Source organism: Elephas maximus, chromosome 15 (assembly GCF_024166365.1).
Source record: "Elephas maximus indicus isolate mEleMax1 chromosome 15, mEleMax1 primary haplotype, whole genome shotgun sequence".
Lineage (NCBI taxonomy): Eukaryota > Metazoa > Chordata > Mammalia > Proboscidea > Elephantidae > Elephas > Elephas maximus.
Genome location: NC_064833.1, coordinates 92,353,746 through 92,380,512, shown reverse-complemented (window position 1 = coordinate 92,380,512; position 26,767 = coordinate 92,353,746). Strand labels below are relative to the sequence as shown.

At 37.1% G+C, this 26,767-nt stretch overlaps 1 protein-coding gene across 1 annotated transcript in view; it reads right to left on the bottom strand.

Moving 5' to 3' along the window:
- The window catches only part of SNTG1 (syntrophin gamma 1), a 1,301,402-nt gene that overhangs the window by 24,971 nt on the left and 1,249,664 nt on the right, over nt 1-26,767 (bottom strand). The gene's annotated exons all lie outside the window — the stretch shown is intronic.

Here is a 26,767-nt window from a genome sequence, read left to right as displayed (position 1 = left end):
AATTGATTTCCAAAACGGTTGTATCATTTTACATTCCCACCAGCAGTGTATAAGTGTTCCAATCTCTCCACAGCCTCTCCAACATTTATTATTTTGTGTTTTTTGGATTAATGCCAGCCTTGTTGGAGTGAAATAAAATCTCCTTGTGGTTTTGATCTGCGTTTCTCTAATGGCTAATGATTCCGAACATTTCCTCATGTATCTGTTAGCTACCTGAATGTCTTCTTTAGTGAAGTGTCTATTCATATCTTTTGCCCATTTTTTAATTGGATTATTTGTCTTTTTGCAGTTGAGTTTTTGCAGTATCATGTAGATTTTAGAGATCAGACGATGATTGAAATGTCATAGCTAAAAACTTTTTCCCAGTCTGTAGGTAGTCTTTTTACTGTTTTGGTGAAGTCTTTGGATGAGCATAGGTGTTTGATTTTTAGGAGCTCTCAGTTATCTAGTTTTTCTTCTGCATTCTTAATAATGTTTTGTATACTCTTTATACCCTGTATTAGGGCTCGTAACGTCCCAATTTTTTCTTCCATGATCTTTATCGTTTTAGATTTTATATTTAGGTCTTTGATACATTTTGAGCTTGTTTTTGTGCATGGAGTGAGGTATGGGTCTTGTTTCATTTTTTTGCAGATGGATATCCAGTTATGTCAGCACTATTTGTTAAAAAGACTGCCTTTTCTCTATTTAACTATTTTGGGGCCCTTGTCAAATATCAACTGCTCATATGTGGATGGATTTATGTCTGGATTCTCAATTCTGTTCCATTGGTCTATGTATCTGTAGTTGTACCAGTACCAGGCTGTTTTGACTACTGTGGCGGTATATTAGGTTCTAAAATCAGGTAAAGGAAGGCCTCCCACTTTGTTCTTCTTTTTCAGTAATGCCTTATTTATTTGGGGCCTTTTTCCCTTCCATATGAAGTTGGTGATTTGTTTCTCCATCTCATTAAAGAATGTCATTGGGATTTGGATTGGAATTTCATTAAATGTATAGATCGCTTTTGGTAGAATAGACATTTTTATAATGTTAAGTCTTCCTACCCACAGGCAAGGTATGTCCTTCCACTTATGTAAGTCTCTTTTGGTTTCTTGCAAAAGGGTACTGTAGTTTTCTTTGTATAAGTCTTTTACATCTCTGGTAAGATTTATTCCTAAGTATTTTATCTTCTTGAGGGCTACTGTAAATGGCATTGATTTGATGATTTCCTCTTCAATGTTCTTTTTGTTGGTGTAGAGGAATCCAACTGATTTTTTAATGTTTATCTTGTATCCCAATACTCTGCTGAACTCTTCTATTAGTTCCAGTAGTTTTCTGGAGGATTCCTTAGGGTTTTCTGTGTATAAGATCATGTCATTTGGAAATAGAGATACTTTTACTTCTTCCTTGCCAATCTGGATGTGCTTTATATCTTTATCTAGCATAATTGCTCTGGCTAGGCCCTCCAACACAATGTTGAATAAGAGTGGTGATAACGGGCATCCTTGTCTGGTTCCGATCTCAATGAAAATGCTTTCAGACTCTCTCCATTTAGGGTGATGTTGGCTGTTGGCTTTGTATAAATGCCCATTACTATGTTGAGGAATTTTCCTTCTATTCCTATTTTGCTGAGAGTTTTTATCATGAATGGGTGTTGAACATTGTCAAATGCCTTAATGGATAAAATCATGTGATTCCTGTCTTTTGTTTTATTTATGTGGTGGATTACATTAATTGTTTTTCTAATGTTGAACCATGCCTGCATACCTGGTATGAATCCCATTTGGTGATGGTGAATTATTTTTTGTATATTTTGTTGAATTCTATTGGCTAGAATTCTGTTGAGGACTTTTTCATCTACGTTCATGAGGGATATAGGTCTATAATTTTCTCTTGTTGTGTCTTTAGCTGGCTTTGGTATCAGGGATATGGTGGCTTCATAGAATGAGTTTGGTAGTATTCTGTCCTTTTCTATGCTGAAATACCTTTAGTAGTAGTGGTGTTAACTCTTCTCTGAAAGTTTGGTAGAACTCTGCAGTGAAGCAGTCCAGACCAGGGCTTTTTTTTTGGTGGAAGTTTTTTGACTACCTTTTCAATCTCTTCTTTTGTTATGGGTCTATTTAGTTGTTCCACCTCTGTTTGTGTTAGTTTAGGTAGGTAGTGTGTTTCTAGGAATTCATGCATTTCTTCTAGGTTTTCAATTTGTTAGAGTACAATTTTTCATAGTAATCTGATATGATTGTTTTAATTTCAGTTGGGTGTGTTGTAATATCGCCCATCTCATTTCTTATTTGGATTATTTGCTTCATCTCCTGTTTTTGTTTTGTCAGTTTGGCCAATGGTTTATCAATTTTGTTGATTTTTTCAAAAAAGCAGCTTTTGGACTTGTTAACGCTTTCAATTGTTTTTCTGTTTTCTATTTCATTTAGTTCAGCTCTAAGTTTTATTATTTGTTTTCTTCTGGTGCCTGTGGGTTTCTTTTGTTGCTCTCTTTCTATATGTTCAAGTTGTAGGGATAATTCTTTGATTTTGGCCCTTTCTTCTTTTTGGATGTGTACATTGATTGATATTAATTGGCCACTGAGCACCACTTTTGTTGTGTCCCAAAGGTTCTGATAGGAAATGTTTTCATTCTCATTGGATTCTATGAATTTCTTTATTCCATCTTTAATGTCTTCTATAATCCAGTCTTTTTTGAGCAGGGTATTGTTCAGTTTCCAAGTGTTTGTTTTCTTTTCCTGTTATGATTACCACTTTTATGGTCTCATGGTCAGAGAAGATGTTTTGTAATATTTCAATGTTTTGAATTCTGCTAAGGTTTGCTTTATGACCTAATATGTGGCCTATTCTAGAGAATGTTCCATGTGCACTAGAAAAGAAAGTATACTTGGTTCCTCTTGGGTGGAATGTTCTGTATATGTCTACGAGGTCAAGTTGGTTGATTGTAGCATTTCGATCTTCCATGTCTTTATTGAGCTTCTTTCTGGATGTCCTGTCTTTCACCGAAAGTGGTGTGTTGAAGTCTCCTACTATTATTGTGGAGGTGTCTATCTCACTTTTCAATGCTGATAGAGTTTGTTTTATGTATCTTGCAGCCCTGTCATTGGGTGCATAAATATTTAATATGGTTATATCTTCTTGGTGTATTGTCCCTTTAATCATTATATAGTGTCCTTCCTTATCCTTTATGATGGATTTAACTTTAAAGTCTATTTTGTCAGCAATTAATATTGCTACTTTTGCTCTTTTTTTATTGTTGTTTGCTTGATATATTTTTTTCCGTTCTTTGAGTTTTAGTTTGTTTGTGTCTCTAAGGCTAAGGTGTGTCTCTTGTAGGCAGCATATGGACAGATCTTGTTTTTTAATCTATTCTGCCACTCTGTCTCTTTATTGGTGCATTCAGTCCATTTACATTCAGGGTAATTATGGATGAATTTAGTACTATCATTGTGATGTATTTTTTTTGTGTTGTTGACAGTTTCTTTTTCCCACTTAATTTTGTGTCCTGAGTAGATAATCTTTATAATCCTTTCCTCATATTTGTTGTTGTTGTTTTTGTTTCTGCTGAGTCTCTATTTTTTTCTTATATTTTATTTTGATGAGTAGGATAGTTTGTCTCCTTTGTGGTTACCTGATTATTTACCCCTATTTTTCTAAATTTAAACTTAACTTTTATTTCTTTGTATCGCCATATCTTCCTCTCCATATGGATTGTGTATTACATTTCTTAGATCCTCTTTATTATTCTAATTTTGTCTTCTTTTATATAACATCGCTGTTACCCTGTTCTGAGCTTTATTTATTTTTTATAATCTTGCTTTGTTTTTTTGGATTTCCCTGTCTGGCCTGACTTCTGGTTTCTCTGCCCAGTGTTCTCATCTTGGGTTGATAGCTGATATTATTGATTTTCTAACCAAAGATCTCCCTTTAGTATTTCTTGTGGTTTTGGTTTGGCATTTATGAATTCCCTCAACTTCTGTTTATTTGGAAATGTCTTAATTTCACCTACATATATTTAAGAGACAGTTTTGCTGCATATGTGATTCTTGGCAGGCAATTTTTTAAATATGTCATACCATTGCCTTCTTGCCTGCATGGTTTCTGCCGAGTAGTCGGAGCTTATTCTTATTGGCTCTGCTTTGTAGGTGACTTTTCGTTTATCCCTCGCTGCTCTTGTAATTGTCTCTTTATCTTTGATTTCAACAAGTTTGATTATGTCTTGGTGACTTTCTTTTAAGACCTACCTTATGTGGAGTTCGATGAGCATCTTGGATAGATATCTTCTCATCTTTTGTGATATCAGGGAAGTTTTCTGTCAACAAATCTTCAACAATTCTCTGTGTATTTTCTGTTATCCCTCCCTGTTTTGGTATTCCAATCACTCGTAGGTTATTTCTCTTGATATAGTCCCACATGATTCTCAAGATTTCTTCATTAAAAAAAAAATTCTTTTATCTGATATTTCTTCAAATATATTAGTGCCAAGTGATTTATCTTCGAGTTCAGAAATTCTAGCTTCTACTTGCTGAATCTGCTCCTCTGACTCTCTATTGAGTTGTCTACTTCTGTAATTTTATTGTTAATCCTCTGAATTTCTGATTGCTGCCTGTCTATGGATTTTTCCAGCTTATTAAACTAGAAAAAAAATTTTTTTTTCTTATGTTCCTGAATAATCTAATTTCTCCAATTGCTTTAATCTGTGTGTTCCTTGGCTTATTCTGCATATTGTCTCATTTCTTCCTGATGTCTTGAAGGGTTCTGTATATTAAACTTTTGTATTCTGCATCTGGTAATTCCAGGAATGGACTTTCATCTGGAAGATCCCTGGATTCTTTGTTTGGAGAGCCTGTTGAGGTGACCATGGTCTGTTTCTTTATGTGACTTGATGTTGGCCGTTGTCTCCGAGCCATCAGTGAATTATTGTATTAGTTTATGCTTGCTTACTGTGTTGTAGCTTCTTGCTTTGTTTTGTTTTGGTATACCCCTATGGGTTGCTTGATTATTTTCACCTTTGGAGCTCTGACGTCCTGTCCCCAGTTGGCTAGAGCTGTTATCAGGTATATCAGTCTAAGAGTTCATTTAGTTTTCTTGTATGAATTCAGATCAGGTTTCCAGGTAGCTGATCATCAAGTGTGTGGTAAAAGCTCTGCCCTACAGTCTTAGAGGGGTAGGGGTGATTGGCGTATATACTAGTATGGGATTGCAGCAGGGGGTCCTGGTCGGAACAGGGCAGGGCCTGAGAACCGACCCCCGAGTGTCTCTGAGGAAAGCTCATGCCTGTTCTCTAGAGCATGCTGGGTGGGTTCTGCAGATGGACCATGAGTACCCAAAGTTTTTGGTTGTAAGGACTGGGAGGTACCAGTTATCTTTGGACCCCTGTTGCGGGTGTCTGGCTGACCTGAGTGGAGCTACTAGTCCTTAGGTCCCTGATGTGGGTAGGTAAGGACCTTGTTTAATAGGCAAAGCAATGTCAAACATCAAACACCCATCTCTCCACCACATAGCTGAAATGGTTGGAGTCTGCCAAGAAGGGCCTATTCTTCCAAAATAGGCCCACACAGGTCCATGCAGAAGGGAAGGTGCTCAAAGTCCACAGATGGTTTATGCCTGGACAGGAGCTGCTCCTCTCCTGAGCTCCCCCATTTAGTGGAGCTAGCAAATTATCTTTTCCCCCAAATGCAAATTTTTTCCTTTCCCAAGGCTGGGAGGACGGCTCTAGGTGCTCACCAGGGTCTATCTCAGGCCCAGGGAATTCAGTGGCTGAAGCCAGTTTGCAGGTGTGGGGGATGCGTTAAAATATACACAAGTACTTTGCTTTTGCTGTGAGCGCCATTCTCCTCAGGTTCTGGAGGTGTGAGTAGGCTGTGTCGCTGGCTGCTTCTCCCTGAGGAAACTGCCGCTGAACGCTAGTACCAGCCTGCTGCCGCCACTCTGGAAATGGTGCCTGAGGGCTCCCCATGATTCAGGTCCAGTAACTCCTCTCCGCTTCTGAATGGTCTCTTCCTCCCCTTGCCCCTCAGTTCATTGTCTAAGCTTGCCTTTGACGCTCAGGGCTCCCTGAATATACTTTTTTCACTTTTTTTTTCGTGTCTTTGTCGTAAGAGGGCTCGCCGGAAGCGTCTGTCTATTCTGCCATCTTGACTCTGCCCTCCTCTTGTGGAATCTTTGTGGTTCTTTATGAATAGGATTATATCATCTACAAATAGGGATAGTTTTACTGCTTCCTTTCCAATTTGGGTGCGCTTTATTTCTTTATCTTGTCTTATTGTTCTAGCTAGGAATTTCAGCACAAGGTTAAATAGGAGTGGTGATAAAAGGCATCTTTGTCTTGTTCCCATTCTCAGGGAGAATGCATCAGTGTGTTTCCATTGAGAATTATGTTGGCTATTTTTTTTTTTTATTGTTTTTGTATGTATAATACCCATTGCTGTGCAGTAAATTCCAACTCATAGCAACCCTACAGGACAGAGTAGAACTACCCTGTAGGGTTTCCAAGCACTGCCTGGTGGATTCAAACAGCTGACCTTTTGTTTAGTAGCTGTAGCACTTTACCATTCTGCCACCATACGTACAATACAATAGATGTATAGATGCCATTTATTATGTTAATGAATTTCCCTTTTATTCCTATTTTACTGAGACTTATTATCAAGAATGGGTGTTGGAGTTTATCAAATAAATACCTTTTCTGTGTTGATTGAGATGATTGTGTGATTCTTTTGTTCTCTATGTGGTGGATTATGTTGATTGATTTTCTAATGTTGAACCATCTTTGCATACCTGGTATGCATCCTATTTGTTCATGGTGTATCACTTTTTTGATATGATGGTGAATTCTATTGGCTAGAATTTTGTTGAGAATTTTTGCATCTATATTCATGAGAGATACTGGTCTGTAACTTTGTTTTTCAGTGGTGTGTTTGCCTGGCATTAGTATTATGGTTACGCTGGCTTCATAGAACAAATTTGGGAGTATTCCTTCCCTTTTCCATGCTCTGGTGTGTGATCTTCTCTGAATGTTTTGTAGAATTCTCCAGTGAAGCCATTTGGGCCAAAGCTTTTGTTGTTGCAAGTTTTTTATTACCTCTTCAAGCTCTTCTTTTGTTATGAGTCTGTTCAGATTTTCTAGTTCAGCTTGTGTTGGTTTAGGTACATAATGTTTCTTGAAATTTGCCCATTTCCTCTAGGTTTTCAAGTTTGTTGGAGTACAATTTTCATAGTAGTCTATTATCATTCCTTATTATTTCAGTTGGGTCTGTCATAAGGTCCCCCAACTCATTTATTACTTGGGTTATTTTCTTCCTTTCCTGTTTTTCTTTTTTCCATTCGGCCAGTGGTTTGTCAATTTTGTTGATCTTTTCAAAGAACAAGTTTGCCTCATTGAATCTTTCTGTTGTTTTTCCATTCTGTTTTTCATTTATTTCTGTTCTAATCTTTATTATTTTCTTTCCTCTGGTACATGTGATCTTTTGCTGTTCTCTATCTATTTGTTTGAATTGTAGGGCTAACATTTTGATTTTGGCCCTTTCTTTTTTTTGATATGTATGTTAATTGCTATAAATTGACCTCTGAGCACTATTTCCGCCTAGTCCCAAAGGTTTTGGTATGATGTATTTTCATTTTAATTTCATTGTAGCAGTTGTTCACTCCTTCTTTGATTTCTTGTCTTATCTAGTTGTTTTTAAGCAAGGTGTTATTTAGTGTCCATATATTTAAATTTTTCCCTTGTTCTTCCTGTTATTAATTTGTACTGCTTTGATGTTGTGACAAGATACAGAATGCTTTGTATTAATTTTAGTATTTTGGATTTTATTAAGGTTTCTCTGTGACTTAATACGTGGTCTATTCTGGAGAATGTTTCATGCGTGTTGGAAAAGAATGTATACCTTGCTGCAGTTGGGTGGAGTGTTCTGTATACGTCTGTGAGGTCAAGTTAGTTTATTTTGGCCTTTAGATATTCTGAATCTTTGTTGAGTTTCCTTCTAGATGTCCTGTTTTTTACCAAGCATGGTGTGTTGAAGTCTCCTACTATAAGTGTGAAACCATCTGTTTCTCTTTTCAGTGCTATTGGACTATGGAGCCCTATTGTTGAGTGCACTGACATTTATTAAGGTTATGTCTTCTTGGTGAAGTGTCTCTTTAATCATTATATGATGACCTTCCTTGTCTTTTATGGTTGGTTCAGCCTCAAAGTCTATTTTATCTGAGATTAGTATTGCACTCCTGCCATTTTTTTTTTGGTTACTGTTTGCTTGATATGTTTTTTTTACCATCCTTGGATATTTAATATACTTATGTCTTTGTGCCTAAGGTGTGTTTCTTGTAGACAGCATATTGATGGGTAGTACTCTTTCACTATTCTGCCACTTTCTCTTTACAGGTGCATTTAAGCCATTTACTTTCAGTGTGATTATCAATAAGTATGAGTTTATTGTTGTCATATTGTTGTGCTTTATTTTGTGTTGATGTTCTTTTCTTGTTTCTTCTTACTTTCCTGTGCTGAGTCCCTTTAGTTGGTGGATTTTCTTTCTTTCTTTTTATTGTTACATATTTTGTGTTTTCTGAGACTATGCTTTTCTTCTTTCTTATTTGGATGAGTAGGTTTCTTAACTTTCTTTATGGTTACCTTGAAATTTACCCCTGCGTTCCTAAGTTTGAACCAGTCTTTTCTTACCTGATATTAGCTTGACTTCCTATCTATTTGAATTTTCTGTGCCTACACCACTTATTTCCTCTTATATTGCTTTGACATTTTCATCGCTTACAGACTGACCTCTCAGTTTCCCTGTTAAGTCTTTTAGCTTTGTTTTATTGTTGAGAATTCTTTATTTAGGTTGGTATCTGGGTGATGCTGTCTTGTGTCCTAGACTCTGGTTGTTGTCTGGTGTTGTTGGTTCACTAATTGAAGGACTCCTCTGAATATTTCTTGTAAGTTTGGTTTGGTTTTTATGAATTCTCTTAATTTCTGTTTATTCGGAAAATTCTTAATTTTGTCATCGCATTTAAGAGTTTTTGAGAATATATTATTTTGGTTGGCAGTTTTTTTTTTCTTTTTCTTTCAAAGTTTTATATATGTCATCCTATTGCATTATTGCATACACAGTTTCTGCTAAGTAATCAGAGCTTTGTCTTATTGTTTCTCTTCTGTAACTGACTTTTTTTTCAAGCTGCTCTCAAGATCTTTGTCTTTGGTTTTGGCAAGTGTGATTATGATATGTCTTTGTGACTTTATTTTGGAGTCTATCCTATATAAGTTTTGTTGAGCTCCTTGGATGGTTAGCTTGTCTTTCATGATATTTGGGAAGTTTTCTGCCAGCAAGTCTTCTTAGGTTTTCTTCATTTTTCTTCACTCTTTTCTCTGATTTCTCCTCAAGGTGGTATCCATGTATCTGCCTTCAATATCACTGATTCTGTCTTCTATTGTTTCAAATTTGCTACTAAAACTTTCTATTGTGTTGTCCATTTCTGCATTGTCTATTTTTGTTTTTGGAATTCTAGTTGCTGTTTTTGTTTGATTTCTAGTTGTTTTTTTTTTTAATTTTGTTATTATTTTCCTGAATTCTTCCATTCTTTGTCTCCCCCTACCCCTTGATTTTGGTATTTTTTTGTTGGTTTTGTGTGTTTTCCATGATTTTGCCTATTTTTTTCCTTGATCTCTTTTCTAATCTCTTAAGAGACCTAAATATTAGTCTTTTGAATTACATATCAGGTATTTCCACTGACTTTTCTTCTACCAGAAGGTCACATGATTCTTGATTTTGGTCAATTGCTGGAGCCATCTTGTCCTGCTCTTTTATATGTTTTTATATTGTCTTCTGTCTCTGAGACATTAAAGTATTATTTGCTTCATATATTGATTACATGTTCTTTTGTTTCATCCTGCTTCTGTGTTTTGTTTTGATATGTCAGGGTGGGCAGGCCAGGCTCCTTTGCTGCTTGCTAATTTGTGGGCAAAATAGCTCTCACCACCTTGTCTGGGTGGGCAGGACAGCAGCAGGCAAGGCAAGCCTACTTGTTGTACACTGATTTGGTAAGTGTGCTGAAGGTGGATTGGGCAGGCACTGTCTGCCTCCTGTTGTTGGTCCAGCACTGTGGGAGTGTTCCTAGCCCTTTGGCAGACAGGTAAGGTGTGGTATGGGCTGGCTTCCCAAAGTTCAGCAGATGGTCAAGTGGTGGGAGGGAGGAGCAGTGCAGGCCCAGTGCTGCAGTAAGTCTGAGCTGGGGGCACTCTAGCCATAGCAGTGTGGCAAGGACTGATATGGGGAGGGTGTGGATGTACAGGGATATGTGAGAGGAAGAAAGAATTGGAAAGAGTAAGAAAAAAAATGTAGCCAGTGGGTGGAGGTGGTGTGGACCTGGGAGCCAGTGGGAAGGGGGGAGGTGGTATATGGGGCTAGGTGGGAGGGAAAGAGAAATGGAAAGAAGGAAAAAAAATTAAAAATCACTCAGTGGGAGCTGGCAGATGGTGTGGTGCAGACCCAGGGTGACAGAGGGCCTGTGGCTTTCTAGCTTCAGTGCTGCAGCATGGCCTGGCAGGAAGAGGTTGAGGTGGCTTATGGAGTAGATGTGAAGAGAAAGAAAAGGAAAAAGGAAAAAAAAAAATGGTACAACATGTGTAGGTGGGGTGGAGCCTTGGTGACAGCAATTCGTTAGCTCTCTTGCTGAGTGGAATGGCATGGCCCATGGGAAAGGGGTAGGGGTGGCATACAGAGTAGGTGGAAAGGAGAAGAAAAAAGAAGAAAAAAAAAGAAAAGAAATTGCACTGCAGGAGCTGGTGGGTGGTGGTGAGGCAGACCCAGGATGATGGTGGGCCAGTAGATCTCTAGCCTAGCTGTGCCGCATGGCCTGTCAGAAAGGAGTAGAGGTGGCATACGGAGCAGAAGGGTGAGGGGTGGGGAAGCATGTTTCTCTGGCTATAGGGTGCTCTGTTGGAAGCTCCTTGAAGTTGCCTTTTCACACTTCCCGTCCAGGGTTGTTGCTGGCTATGCTCCATTAGTTGGCAGGGGGCTTCTACTCTGTATCTCTCCTCATTCTGTATGTTTTCTTCAGTTCCTTCTTTCATTTGGTGTTTGATCTCATTCTTTATTCCTTCATTTGATGCTTAGGGTTCCAGGATTGATGTTTCTATCTGTTTTAATTTATCAGATCTTTCCTGTCTAGGGCATCATCTTGGCTTTGCCCTGTTTGATTTTTTTTATGTTAAATCAATCCTGGGTTCTGGAATGAATTCCCCTTGGCTATGCTGTATAATTTTTTTATAAGTTACTAGATTGTGTTTGCTAATATTTTGTTGAGGATTTCTTCATCTGTATTTATGACATATTGGTCTATAGTTTTCTTTTCTTGTAGTGTCTATGTCTGGTTTTGGAATCAGGATATACTGGCCACATATAATGAATTGTGAAATATTCTGTCATCTTTTAATTTAGGAAAAGTTTGTGAATGATTTATGCTAATTCTTCTTTAAAAGCTTGGTAGAATTCAATGGTGAAACCAACTGTAACTGGGATTTTCTTTGTGATAACTTTTAAAGTTATTAATTCAATTCATTTACTTGTAATTGGTCTAATAGATTTTCTTTTTCTGCTTGAGTCATTTTTGGTAGTTTGCGTCTTTGTAGAAATTTGTTCATTTCATGTAAGCTATCTAATTTTTTGTCAAAGTTTTCTTTTTTTATCCTTTTAAAAATTACTATAAGGGTAGTAATGATGTCTGTTGTTTCCTTCTTCACTGTATTTTATCTACTTTTGAGTTTGTCTCTTTGTCTTGGTAAGCCTAGCTAATGGTTTGTGAATTTTATTGATCTTTCAAAGACTCAGCATTTATTTTGTTCATATTTCCTATTTTTTCTGTTCCATTTCATTTATTTCATATCTATTTATTATTTACTTTTCTGTTCAATCTGAGTTAATTTTATTATTTTTTATTTCAATAAGATAGAAGTTTAGATTATGATTTGAGATTTCTTTTTAATACATACATTTATAGCTATGCATTTTTCTCAAGAACTTCTATATATGTCCCATAAATTTTGATTTTTTAATATTCATTTTAAAATTTTTCTAAATTCTCTTATTTACAAGTGTGTGTTTTCTGTTTCCCCACATAGTTGTTTTCCCACATAATTTCCTTCTACTGTTTTAGAAAATAATGTATTCCATATTTATTTGGGAATTATTTTGTATAATATTTGTCCCTTTTACTTTATCGAAGCTTGCTTTATGTCTTACCATATGGTCTATCCTGGAGAATATTTCATGGGTGCTTGAGAAAAATGTGTCCTGCTGTTGATGGGTGGATTTTCTTTAGAAATTGGAAACTGGTCTAGTTGTTTTCTAGTGCTCTCAAGTTTTCTATTTACTTGTTGATCTCCTATTTGTTTTATTCATTATTAAAAATGGGGTACTGAAGTCTCCCACTAATGCTATTGAAGTGACTATATCTCCCTTCCATTCTGTCATCTTTCTTTATGTATTTGGGGCACCATTTTGGGGTAAATATATGTTTATTATGTTCATGTCCCATATGAATTGACCATTTGATCACAAAAGGTGTCCTTCCTTTTGTATAACTTTTTTTTCTCTTCGAATTTATTTTGTGAAATATTTGTGTTGTCACTCCAGTTCTCTTTGTTTACTGTGTATGTGTAATATTTTCCTATACTTCTACTTTGAAATTCTTTTTATCTTTCAGTTTAAATTGTGTCTTTTACAGATGGCATGTGTGTGTGTGTGTATGTAGAAAGAGAGAAAGCGTTGGTGGTGCAGTACTTAAGCACTTGGCTGCTACCAAAATGTTGGCAGTTTGAAACCACCAGCCACTCTGTGGGGAAAGATGTGGCAGTTGGTTCCATAGAGATTACATCCTTGGAAACCCCATGGAGCAGTTCTACTCTGTCCCACAGGGTCGTTATGAGTCAGAATAGACTTGACTGCAAAGGGTTTATACATATAGATAAACATATATTTGTATTTATATACACATATATTCTGCCAAACTCTGCCTTAAGTTGGGTGGTTGCAAATGGTTAAAGTGCTTGGCTGCTAAACCAAAGGTCAGTGATTCAAACCCACCAGCAACTCTGTGGGAGAAAAGAGAAAAGACCTGGCACCTGCTCCCATAAAGATTACAGCCTAGGAAACCCTATTGGGCATTTCTACTCTGTCCTATGGGATCGCTATGAGTCAGAATCAACTCGATGGCACACAACAACATTACATTCACATTTGATGGAATTACTGTTACTGGAAGATTTACATCTGGCATTTTGCTAATTTTTTCTATGTGTGTTATGTTGTGTGTGTGTGTGTGTGAGGCTGGACATAGAATTCTTGGTTGTCAGCTTTGCCTTTCAACACTTTGAAGATGTCTTTCCGCTGCCTTCTAGGTTATGTAGCCTCTTAATGATGACTCAGCTGTCAATCTTATTAAGGAGCCCATGTATATGATGAATCATTTTCTCTCATTGCCTTTATGATTTTGTCTTTGATTTTCATCAAATTGATTATGATGATTATGATTGGATATCTTTGAGTTTATCTTCCTTGGAGTTTATTGAGCTTCTTAAACATTTAAATTAATACTTTTTCATCAAATGTGGGAAATTTTTGCCATTATTTCTTCTAAATACTTTTTCCTGTCCCTTTCTCCAGGACTCCTGTTATGCATATGTTGGTATGTTTTATGTTGCTCCATTTGTTTTCCTGCTGCTCAGACTGGATAACATTGACTTATCTTCAAGTTAAATGATTATTTTTCCTCTTCAAATTCTGTTGAGCTGCTCTAGAAAAGTTTTCATTTTAGTTACTGCAATTGAAAGGAGCCCTGATGGTGCACTAGTTGAGTGATCAGCTGCTAACACAAAGTTGATGGTTTGAGTCCACCAAGAAGCTCCGTGGTAGAAAAGACCTCACAGTCTGCTCTTGTAAAGATTACAGTTTAGGCAACCATATGTAGCATCTCTACTCTGTCATATAAGGTCACTATGAGTTGGAATCAATTTGACAGCACACAGCAACAACACCTTCTTCTTGGATGTTAGTTATTCTGGTATTAGAGTTCATGGATCTGTCTTTTATATTTTGCACATATTAGTCTTCTGAACTACATCTTGGAAATATCTCTAGATTCCAGAGCCCTGATGATGCAGTGGATAAGAGCTTGGCTGCTAACTAAAAAAGGCTGGCAGTTCCAATCCACCAGCTGCTCCTTGGAAACCCTAGGAGGCAGTTCTACTCTGTCCTATAGGGTAGCTATGAGTCAGAACCAACTCGATGGTAATGGGTTTGGTTTTCTTGGTTTTTGGATCCTGCTATGAAGTTTTTATTTTAATTATATGATTTGAAAAAATCACTAATTATTATATTCCATAACAGCTTGTCTCATTCTTGGTTTTCTAGAGAAACAAAATCAGTGAGGCATACATATGTGTGTGTGTGTGTGTGTGTGTGTGTGTGTGTGTGTGTATACAGAAAGAGAGAGAGAGGTTTATATCAAGGCAATGGCTCACGCAGTTGTAGAGGCTGGAAAGTCCCACATCCGTGGGTCAGGCTAGATGCTTCTCCTGACTCACATAGCTTCAGGGGCTAGCAAACCCAAGACTGACAGGTCAGACAGCAGGCTTCTGTCTCACAGGCTGTGGAGGCTGGGGAATCCTAAGATCAGCAGGTAAGACACTAACTCAAGTTGTAAGAATCAGGGGTCAGATAAGGAGCCAGCTGCAGGATCTAAAGTGAGAAAAAGGCAGCAAAATTTGTCAGAAAGTCCAAATATATTAAATGCAGGCCACACCCCTAAGGAAATTCCTTTTCAACTGAATTATCTGAGGTAAGCCTGTGTGAGATACCACAACAGTGGATAAAGCATTCTGTAAGTCCACGTATGGCTGTTTTGACAGAAGCATTGCATGCAGGGGAGGCAAGTCTGTATGCTGAGTGGCTATTCCAGTAAGAATAAATGCTGCCCTATCCATGATGGAAGCAGTCCAATATAATCAACCTGCAACCAAGTTGCTGGTTGATCACCTCAAGGAATGGTGCCTTACTGGGGACTCAGTGTTCATCTTTGCTGCTGGCAGACTGGGCGCCCAGCAGTGGCTGTAGCCAAGCCAGCCTTAGTGAGTAGGAGTCCATGTTGCTCAGCCCATGCATAAACTCCATCTCTGTCACCACAGCTACTTTGTTCATAAGCCCATTGGGCAATGACAGGAGTGGCTGGGGAAAGAATAACTGATTTCCATAGAATGTGTCATCTTTTCCATTTGGCTGTTAAAATCCTCCTCTGCTGCTGTCTCCCTTTGATGAGCATTCACATGAGACACAAGTATCTTCACTTCTTTGGCCCATTAAGATAGGCCTATAGACATACCTCTTCCTCATATCTCATCACCAATTTTCCCATTGTGTTCCTTTCAAGTCTCTTACCATCCAGTCAAACCATCAGTAACAGCCCACAAAGCAGTATATAATTGCACATCCTATGAATCGACTTGACGGCACTAGGTTTTTATCCACTTTATATATCTGTAGATCAGATAACATCCCGTTCATGATGGGCAGCTCAGACTACATGGTGACTTGGTGCCCATGGCTAAGCATTCAGTCTCTACCAAGGCCCAGTAATAAGAAAAAAACCTGTTTCTCAAAAGGAGAGTAGTTATTTGCAGAGAATGACAGGGCTTTGGTCCAAAATCCTAAGGGTCTTCTCTGCGATTCAACAATAGGTGCCTGCCAAAGACTTCAAACAACATCTCTATCTGCCACTGACACTTAGAGCACCATTGGATCAGCTGGATCATATGGCCCAAGTGGCAGAGTGGCTTGCACAGCAGCCTGATCCAGTTGCAGAGCCTTTTCTTGGTCTGGGCTCCACTCAAAACTAGCTGCTTTTTGAGACACTTGATAAATTGGCTAGTGTAGCACATTCAACACAGGATTTGTTGACTCTAAAATCCATAGAAGCCCACCAGGCATTGTGCCTACTTTTCATATGTGGAAGAGGTTAGATTCAATAATTTATCCTTCACTTTAGAAGGAATATCTCGACATTTCCCACACTACTGAACTCCAAGAAATTTCACTGAGGTGGAAGGCACCTGAATATTTTTTGATTAATTTTGCACAGTCTAGTATGCAAATATTTCACCAATAAGTCTAGTCCTTGACACTTCTTCCTTACTAGGTTCAATCAGCATAATGTCATCAATGTAATAGACCAGTGTGAGGTCTTGTAGAAGGGAAAGCCAATCAAGTGCTCTGCAGACTAAATTATGACATAGGACTGGAGAGTTGATATACTTTTGAGGTATGACAGTAAAGGTGTATTGCTGGCCTTGCCAGCTGAAAGCAAAATGCTTCTGGTGGTCCTTTGAAACAGGTATGGAGAAAAGGTATTCGTAAGATCAATAGCTGCATATTAGGTCGCTGAAAATGTATTAATTTGCTCAAGCAATGAAACCACATCTGGAACAGCAGCTGCAATTGGAGTCACCACCTGGTCAAGTTTTCAGTAATCCACTGTCATTCGCTAAGATCCATCTGTATTTTGCACAGGCCAAATAGGTGAGTTGAATGGGGATGTGGTGGGAATCACCAACCCTGCATCCTTGAGGTCTTTGATGGTTGCACTGTTCTCTGCAGTCCCTCCAAGAATGTGACATTTCTTTCAGTTTACTATTTTCCCAGATATGAGGCAATTCTAATGGCTTCCACTTGGTTTTTCCTATCACAATAGCCCTTACTCCACTAATCAGGGATACAATGTGGGTGTTCCATCAGTTACTGAGTATATCTATTCCAATTATGCATTCTGGAACTGGAAAAATCACTACTGTATTGGTTTAGGCACCCACTGAACCCATGGTGAGCTGAACCTGAGCTAAGGTTCCATTAATAACCTGACCTCCATAGGCCCCCACTCTGACCAGTGGGCCACAGTGACATTTTGCATCTCCTGGAATTAGTGTTGGTTCAGAGCAAGTATCCAGTAATTCCCCCAAAGTCTGATTATTTCCTTTTCCCCAGTGATCAGTCACTCTCGTAAAAAGCCATAGATCCCTATGGGGAAGGCTGGGAGAAAGATTAGCAGAATAAATTTTTGTCAGTGTAGTTGAGTCCTTCTTCAAGGGAACCCTCCCCTTCATTCAAGGAGTTGAGTCTGTAAACTGGATGAATTCTGAAAATCGATTGACGGTCTATGACTCTCTATTCTGACAATTCAAGTTAGACTGCTGTTCACTTGACCTAGAATTCTTCCACTTGTGCAGATAAAGTAAATATCTAGTAGATTTCCCATATATTTCACTCCTAAGGAATGCCATGACTAAGTAGCCAATGCCATAAATCCAGATGAGTCAGAATATCCTGATTATTCCTTTGACTCCACTATCCATTATGGTAACCATGACCACCTTTTCAAGTGAGTGCTGCCACTTGGCCCTACCACCACATGTTTCAATCAGCCTTATTGTGGTTAACTAACAAAACAAAACAAAAAACAAACCCAAACCCATTGCCACTGAGTTGATTCCAATTCATAATGACCCTATAGGACAGAGTAGAACTGCCCCATAGAGTTTCCAAGGAGCACCTGGTGGATTTGAACTGCTGACATTTTGGTTAGCAGATATAGCTCTTAATCACTATGCCACCAGCCATTGTGTTTAGATGTCTTAATTCAGTTAGGGCAGTTCCCACTGTCAAATCTGACTTACATAAAATAGCAATCACAGCAATCTTCAAGGATGCTGGGGCTTCCTTCTCAAATTTGTTTTTCAGAGTTGTGGTAAAAGGTGTGACTTCTGGGCACTCTGGTTGTGAGTCTTTGGTTATAACCTGATAAATCCACTCTAACATGTCAATTTCCCTAAGCCTTCGGATTCCTTCTTCTACGTTACACCAAGGCAATTCTGGTACTTCATATTGATTTATTGAAGACCACTGCATAATCAGTGCTTCAGTGAACCAAACGAATAAACTATTAGATCCTTTCCGAACCTCGCCAGTTGAAGCACTGAATGAAGGATCTGTGTGTAGTGGGTCCATATCAATAAACTAAGACTGACCCAACTTTATTTTACTTGCACCTTTATCCCACATCCTTAAAAGCCATTCTCACACATATTCCCTAGGTTTCTGTTTGTACATATTAAAAAACTCAAGCAGTTCTTTTGGGGTATAGCGTACCTCCTCCTTGCTCACGCTTTGTACTTCACCTTTTGGGTCTCACTAGGACTTAAGTCTAGTTATATATCTAAGAGCAAAAATAAGTGGTGGGAATGTGTTCTGAGAACATTCAGCAACATCTTGTAAGGCATCTGCCTCAGGAAATTGCTCAGATGCCTCCCCAGGGGATGACACAGAAAAAGTCTCTTCAAATGGCTATGGTAATCTCATCAGATGTGGGTGTAGGGGCTAATGGTTTTACTGGGGAAGGTGGCTTAGCAGAAAATATGGAATAATATCTTCAGATGAGAGTGAGAGGTCTGGTTCTTTTGGCAGCAGTGATTCAATGGAATTTAGGGACTCATTGTCCCCAGCTTCCTGATTATCTGCCCATTTGTCCTCATCCCAAGTTTCTGGATTCCACTTCTTCCCAATCAATGCTCTCACTTTAACTTCAGACACCATTCGATGTTGGGAATTCAACTGGCATTTAAATTTAGCCACTATTACAATAAGGCTCTGGGTTTGGTTTTCAGTGATATGAGCTCTTACTGCAAGAAATAAGGCTTTCTTTCAAGGCACAAGTGGAAACTTTGATCATTTTATTTTGTTTGCATGGTGCTTGAGGTGTGACTCTGAAACCACAAGCTCATCTCCTTCTTTAATCACTTTGTCTAGCACAGATAGGACCAACTAACCAGCTTCCTTACATTTTTCATTTTGACAAAATTGTAGCAAGGTATCAAACATGCAGAGCCTCACCCAGAGCCTCACCTCTCACCAATACCTAATCTACTGGTGGTGATACTTTTGTGTATTTCTATTGCAACCTTGTGCCATGAATTAGCAGTGCCTTTTTTTTTTTTTTTCTTTACTACTGGAAGTAGGGTCATCAACATCTTTAAGACTAAATAGACTTGAGGGCCAATTTAGAAAACTCATAATCTTGTTTCTTTATAACCACTCTCGGTACCAAATGTGTTAGGCTGGGTTCTCTAGAGAAATAAAATCAGTGAAATATATACATATATACACACACACACATGCATATATATGTATATATACGTGTATATATATACACACATATATATGTATATATATGTGTGTGTGTATATGTATATGAAAAAGAGAATTATATCAAGGAAGTGGCTGACATGGTTATAGAGGCTGGAAAGTACCAAATTCGTGGGACTGCTGGAGCTTCTCCTCACTCACTTAGCTCCAAGGGCCTACAGAACCTAAGATCAGCAGGTCAGACAGCAGGCCTCTGGCTCACAGGCTGCGGAGCCTGATGAATCCCAAGATGGGTAGGTAAGATGCTAGCTCAAGTCCCAAGAATTGGAAGTCAGATGAGGAGCCAGCTGCAGGATCCAGAGTGAGCAAAAGGCAGTGAGCTCTGTCAGAAAATCCACATATATTGGATGCAGGCCACACACCTAAGGAAACTCCTTTTCAACTGATTTGATGTTCATACCAGATCTGATTACAGAGGTGATTACATTATATCAGATCTCATTATGAAAGTGATTACATCATTACACAGCTGTCAAACAACAGCATAACTGCCAAACCACTGAGAATCATGGCCCAGCCAAGTTGACACACAACATTAACCATCACATAAAACATTTTAAAACGCTCTTCTGCCTAAGGGAACTGTTGTTTGATGATTGTTGGGAAAGGGTGAGCAATACTGTGGCTGAGGAAAAGTGGAACTTTGTTTTATGAATATGGCTTCCTATCACTTGTAGAGATCTTTGGAACACTTTCCTGCCTATTGATCCACATTGACAGCTTGATCATGAGATTAAATCCCTCTGTTATCTCCACCTCAGCACAAGCTGAAGGGAAAGGAGTGGCTGATTTGGCCACTAACTTAAGGAGAGTTTTCAAATAATTAATTTGAAAATTGAACTAGTGCTCACTCCCCATATGCATAGGAATATGCATAGGAAAGTTCCTGAGTGGATACCCTCAACTTGAATCTATTTCACAGTCTTCTCTTGTGTATATTTTGGGCCATGGGTTTCTCATGAATTGCTCTCATTTGCTTACTTTTATATTGATGTCAAAAATTCTCTATGTTCCCCTCTACTTTCTATCTGCCAATTTTAGGACAATTTCAAAAAATAGGAGAACTATACAGGCAAACTCAAGTCTCCTTAGAACATTTTGTGTACTCTTATCCTTACAACAACAATGCAATTCAGTAAATTCTATCTTACATACTTTGGACATGTTATCAGGAGGGATCAGTCCCTGGAGAAGGATATCATGCTTGGTAAAGTAGAGGGTCATTAAAAAAGAGGAAAGCCATGAGATGGATTGACACAGTGGCTGCAACAACAGGCTTAAGCATAACAATTGTGAGGATGGCACAGGACTGGGCAGTGTTTCATTCTGTTATGCATAGAGTCACTATGAGTTGGAACCAACTCGAGGGCACCTAACAACAACAATCTTACAGACAAGGGTCTCAGGTGGCAGTTTGTGCTCACCTATTGTCATGGCTTGAATTGTGTCCCCACAAAATATCTGTCAACTAGGCTAGGTCATGATTCCCTTGTCTAATTGCATGATTGTCTACCATTTCATCTTCTGATGTGATTTCCCTATATATTTTAAATCCTATCACTCTGTTGTAATAAGATGGATTAGCAGCAGTTATATTGATGAGGTCTACAAGATTAGGTAGTGTGTTAAGCCAATCTCTTTTGAGATATAAAAGACAGAAGCGAGCAGAGAGACATGGGGACCTCATACCACCAAGAAAGCAGTGCTGGGAGCAGAGTGCATCCTTTGGACCTGAGGTTCCTGTGCTGAGATGCTCCCAGACCCAGAGAAGACTGATGTATGACAAGGACTTTCCACCAGAGCCAACAGAAGGAGAAAGCCTTCCCCTGGAGCTATGCCCTGAATTTGGACTTCTAGCCTACTGGACTGTGAGAGAATAAACTCCTCTTTGTAAAGCCATTCACTTGTGGTATTTCTGTTACAGCAGCACTAGATGACTAAGACGCCTACTAACTGGAAGATTGGCATTTTGAACCTACTCAGCAGCACCATGGAAGAAAGACATGGGGATAAGTTACCATAAAGATTACATCCAAGAAAACCTTATGGAGCAGTTCTACTTGGCAATACGCGGAGTTGCCATGAGCCGGATTGAACTGACAGCAACATTTTCCTTTCTTTTTTTTTTTGCTGGGGAGTTTATCTTATAGAGGAGGGTGCTGAAGTTGAGAGTTTAGATAACTTGTCCCGGATAACAGTTATCATTATGTTGAAGCCAGAATATTTTGACTGTCAAGTTCACATTTTTACCAGTATACTGCATCAAACTGTCAAGAAAATTAGTTAAACAACAAATGATAAAGATAAACTGCTTTTGATGATTTTAAAAATTTCAGTAATTGATATTCACTTAGATTTCATTTTCAAAAGACTCGGACATTGAAGAAATGCTTATTTTCTGCACATCTTTAGTCACCAGAGATTCCAGTATGTTTAATCTAAAAATAACTCTTCCATACAATAATAAGAGTTATAAGAAAATATTAGTAATTTTCTAAGTTCATAGAAGTTTGGTACATATTTATAAAAGGACTTCAAAACCTACTAGCATTTAACTTTCACAATGTTTCTCAAAATGTTCTAAAATGCTCCAAGTAGAAATCATTACCATTTTTGTCTTCATTCTAATCTAATCCATAAGAAAAAATTTTTTTCTAGGTTTGGTCAGCTTTTTACGTAATATATTGGAAATTTTATGTCACTGATTCTCTATGAAAATATATTTAGTATTTCTATTTTATAAGAATATATAAAGAGATTAAGAATGTGATAATAAATACTGTTCTTGCTAAATATTTACAAATTCTCAGTCACATCAAATGATTTCATGCTCTAGAGCCATAAAATTTGTTTCAAAAATTTTATATATAATGTAGTTTTTACAAGTGCATGTCTGTCAAGATCTATGCATCAAAATACAGTGTTCTAACTTTTCTGGTATTTATTAGCATTTTACTTAGATAATTCACTACAATAATGTTAAATTTTCATTAATCTATTCATTAGATTACATAACTAAATGTGGACAATTGTTAACTATCATAAACAATTATCTAATCCAAGACAACTGTTTCATAAGACAAAGAATGATAAACTTGGAATCAGAGAGACAAAACTCAATATTTCACACATAGATAATTTTGAAAATTTCTCAATATACTACTGATACCTTTAATTTACTTAAAAATGTTTTAAAATAAGATGGATTTATGGATTCACAAAGTGGTGAATAGATGGACAGATACATTGATAAAAAATATCTAGTGAAACCTGAATGGCAGAATTCAGGTGGTGAGTCTATGAGTTTTTATGAAAATTATTTAAAATATGCTTTTGTTTAACATTTTTCATAATAAAATTTTAAGAAAAGGGCTTACAACATTCATCTATAAAATAATGATATAGTATGTTTTATGAAATTATTACATTATCTCTAAGGACAAATTCATGTTGTGGTTATTAACTGCGCCCCAATTCCTGGTGACCGCATGTGTTACAGAGTGGAATGGATCCATTGGGCTTACAAGGGCTACAATCTTTACAGAAGCAGTTAATTGGGCCTTTCTCCCATAGAACCCCTGTGTAGGTTCATACCGCCAACTTTTAACAACCAATCACAAACCACTTGCACCACCCAAGCTCCTTCAAGCAAAGTTTACAATTACTCTTAAACCTGTGTAGCTTTAGTTTTGTTTATAATGCCTTTGTGTAAGTGTATTTGTCTTCCTCAGAAGTCATTTTTCTAACATGGCTTAAAAGAAGTATCTCATATCATTTTATTTCTGCTGAAGGAAAGTGCAAATGAAACTAAGAGAATCAAAAAAGTGAAAAAAGGAAAAAGAAGGTAGACCAATTCTGCAAAGTTAAACATAATAAGTAAATGCCAAATAGTTCTTTAGATCTTCTAACATGAGTTTATAATATGGTCTCATACTTCATATGGATTATTTCAATTTAGTTAATTTTATTTGCCTAAATGAAATAGTGACATAAACACATAAATAATCTACTAAAAATATTAAATTAATTAAAATAGAGACAGTTATTACTTGCCTGCTCCCTGAAAACCATTAAGCATGGCCTTAGGAATGATAAGATATAAGATACATTCATTGTGCTTAAAGGTTCTTGATCTAACGTCTTATCCACATACTAGCAAACAATTACAATGACAGTGTAGACCAATGCTATGCTACATATAAACTTAGCAGGCTTATATAACATAAAAGAGATGTTCCTGTTTCTGACTTGGGAACAGAGACTTGGGGCAAACTTCCTAACCTGAAATGTAAAACAGAATAAAGTTAAATTAAATTAACAGGTACAGATAACGACCAGGGCATTTGATACACCACACCCAAAAAATTTGGATTATTCTTACAAATTTAAATTTCTTTAAAGTGGAAAGGGCATCAAATATATATATATATATAGTCGGAATCGACTCGATGGCACTGGGTTTTGGGTTATGTATAAATATATATAGTCATCTTCACTAACTTCTTTTATAACATTAATAGCTTTCATTTTATTGACTACTTCCTTAATCAGTATGATAGGTTCTTTAATGATGAATTAATTCAACAGCAACTTATTCTCTGTCTTCTATTCCTTATGCTTTTCCTGCAAGGCAGCAGCTGTGATTTGGTGATAAATATCCCCAAGTCATTTAGCTAGGAAATGGTGAAGAAAAGATAATTAACTCAAATCTACCTGATCCTAATATCCTTTCCACTGTATCATGTTGTCTATTCCCTGATTTTTTAAAAAATGATATTCTAATAGAGGAAATAATGGAACTTCAAATGATACCATAGTTAACCTTAGAAAAAAATCACTGAGAGATCGAGCTACTGGGCTGAGGTCTGCGATCAGTGATCTTGGGGGTCACTGCTCAATTGGCATAATACAGTCTATAAAGAAAATGTTTTATATCCAACTGTGGTGAGTAGCAAACGGAGCCTTAAAAGCCTACGAGTGGCCATCTAAGATACATGTACTGGTCCCATCCCAGCTGGGGCCAAGAAGAATGAAGAAGACCAAAGACACAAGGGAAAGAATAGTCTGAAGGACTAATGGACCACAGCTACCACTACCTCCCCAAGACTGAGCCCAGAACAACTAGATGGTGCCCAGTTACCACCACCAACTTCTCTGGCAGGGATCACAGTACAGGATTCCAGAGAAAAAGGGAGAAAATGTAGAACAAAATTCAAATTCACGCAGAAAAAAAAAAAAAAAAAAAAAGACCAGGCTTGCTGGTCTCACAGAGACTGAAGAAATCTCAAGAGTATGGCCTCCGGACATTTTAACTCAGTACTAATGCTCCTGAGATTCAACCTTCAGCCAAAGATTAGACAGGTCTATAGGACCAACAATAACACATATGAGGGACATGCTTTATAGTTCAATAATGTATATGAGACTAATGGGCACACCCGCCCAAAAGCAAAGAAAAGAAAAGCAGGAAGGGACAAGAAAACTGGACAAGAAAATCATTCAAAAAGCAAAAATGCTCAAAATAATTAGCATAAAAGAAGCACTAAAAAAATGCATTTTAGCCTGACTCTGGATTTGAATTAAATAAAATATTATCTCTATAATATAAGAAAAAGAAGCCATCCTTATGACACAAGTCCCATATGTCCAGTATAGTAGTTTGACCATGTGATGCACGCTTACAGTCTTCTTCCTTTAGTCCTGTGATTATACTTTTGCTTATTTCTTACATGTTGAAGGTATAAAGGCTCATAAAAAGTTAGAAATCTTATTAGCTTTAATTTTTACGTAATTTCTATGATATCAGCAGAATTGATAATCTACTGGTATACGGCAATATGGTTAAACAGTTTTTATAGAGCTGAGCACTATTCTGATTGACCAGTTCTTATGCTGGGTGCTATTAAATAGCTTTACTATTACCCATGGAATTAATTATTATCATCATTTTATAGAGGGGGAGCTGACTTTAGAGAATTTAGATAACTCATCAAATATCACACTTTCTAGTATTTCTAAAACTGGTCTTTCCACTATTCCACAATTGCTTCCATAAGTTCAAGAATCACATTCAACCAAGTATCTCTTCTGAAATGACTTCTTAGTTAATCAAATTATAAAATAATGCTCAAAAACACTATAACAAAATAAATAATATTTAGTAACTAATAGGTAAATAATAAATAAAGTTGTTTAATTAGCTGCATATGTAACATATGCCACATTAATTGGAAATATATTATGTATTACACAAAAAAGATAAAAATATCTTCAAGTTTAAATATTAGATTTAGCAGTCATTTGATAGCATTTATCCTTGTAACGTCACGTTGTCCCTTAGCTAAGCATTTGTTAGCACACTAAAAAGTGTTAGAAAACAACTAATCAAATATTTTGCAGTTGCCAATGAGTGTTTGAATTTCCTCATTAAAAGAATGTACAAGAGACAATATTAACATCATTCACCAGGTTTAGAATAAGTCCTGTGTTTTAACAATTGAAATATCTACCAAGAGCTAATTTTTGAGAAGTAACACATTTTTTTTTATAATAATGCTGAAAATCAATTTAAAGAGTGCTATATGTGGCTGACACAAAGCAAATGATCAGTCAATGGTCTCCAGAGAGAGAAAGAGGAGGATCAGTGGAAAGAATGGAGGAGAAGCAGGTGTGTAGATATGTCTGTAGTTAAGGAAAAAGGCTTAATGGAAATAAAGCTGAAACTTACCAGCAAGTTAAATGAAAGGAGTAGATGGAGTCAAAAAGCATATGTATAAACTGATGGGAGACAAATACAAGTCAGGCCCACAGGCAACACCAATGAGCACATAGGAGGCAGGGGGCCAGCAAGAGGGAGATATATCCACAGGTGTCACCTGTAGACAACCTACAGTCAGGGGTAGTAAGACAAGTCCAGAGACAAGAAGAAGGTGTCGTCTCAAAGATTCAAACAAACCACTAAGGAGAAAGGTTAAGAGAATAACATTAGTACACACATAAGGCAAGAATGAGTGTGTTGCTTGACCTGCATATAGAACAGTGTTACAAGAATACAGACTAAAGAGTTACATAAAGTCATTCGCTGAAAGATTTTGGATGTCAGGCTAAGACTTTTCCCCCTGAATTTTATAATAGTAAAAAAAAAAAAAGTATGACAGAATAATTACAATTTTACTCCATAGTTGAAAACCTATCTTGGAATTTTATTTACAAAGAATTAATTTTTCACTTTGATATTTCATATTTATCCTTTTCCTTCACAAAAGAATGCTATATTTATAAATTATTCTAACCCAAATTTGTTATTGTGAATTTTGCAATAGGGTAATGTGAATAATTCAGGTTTTGAATATTTACAAGGATATGCATTCATAAAAATAAAAGTAGTGAGTCTTTCTGATAAGTAAAAACAGCATATACTTCATATATTTCAATAAAGTGAAAGTATGTATGCAGCAAAGCAAGAAATCATTCATTTAGTTCATCTTCTTAGATACATAATTACATGGGAAAAATAGATTGATGTTAAAAATGATTTTCTATCAAGAATTTGT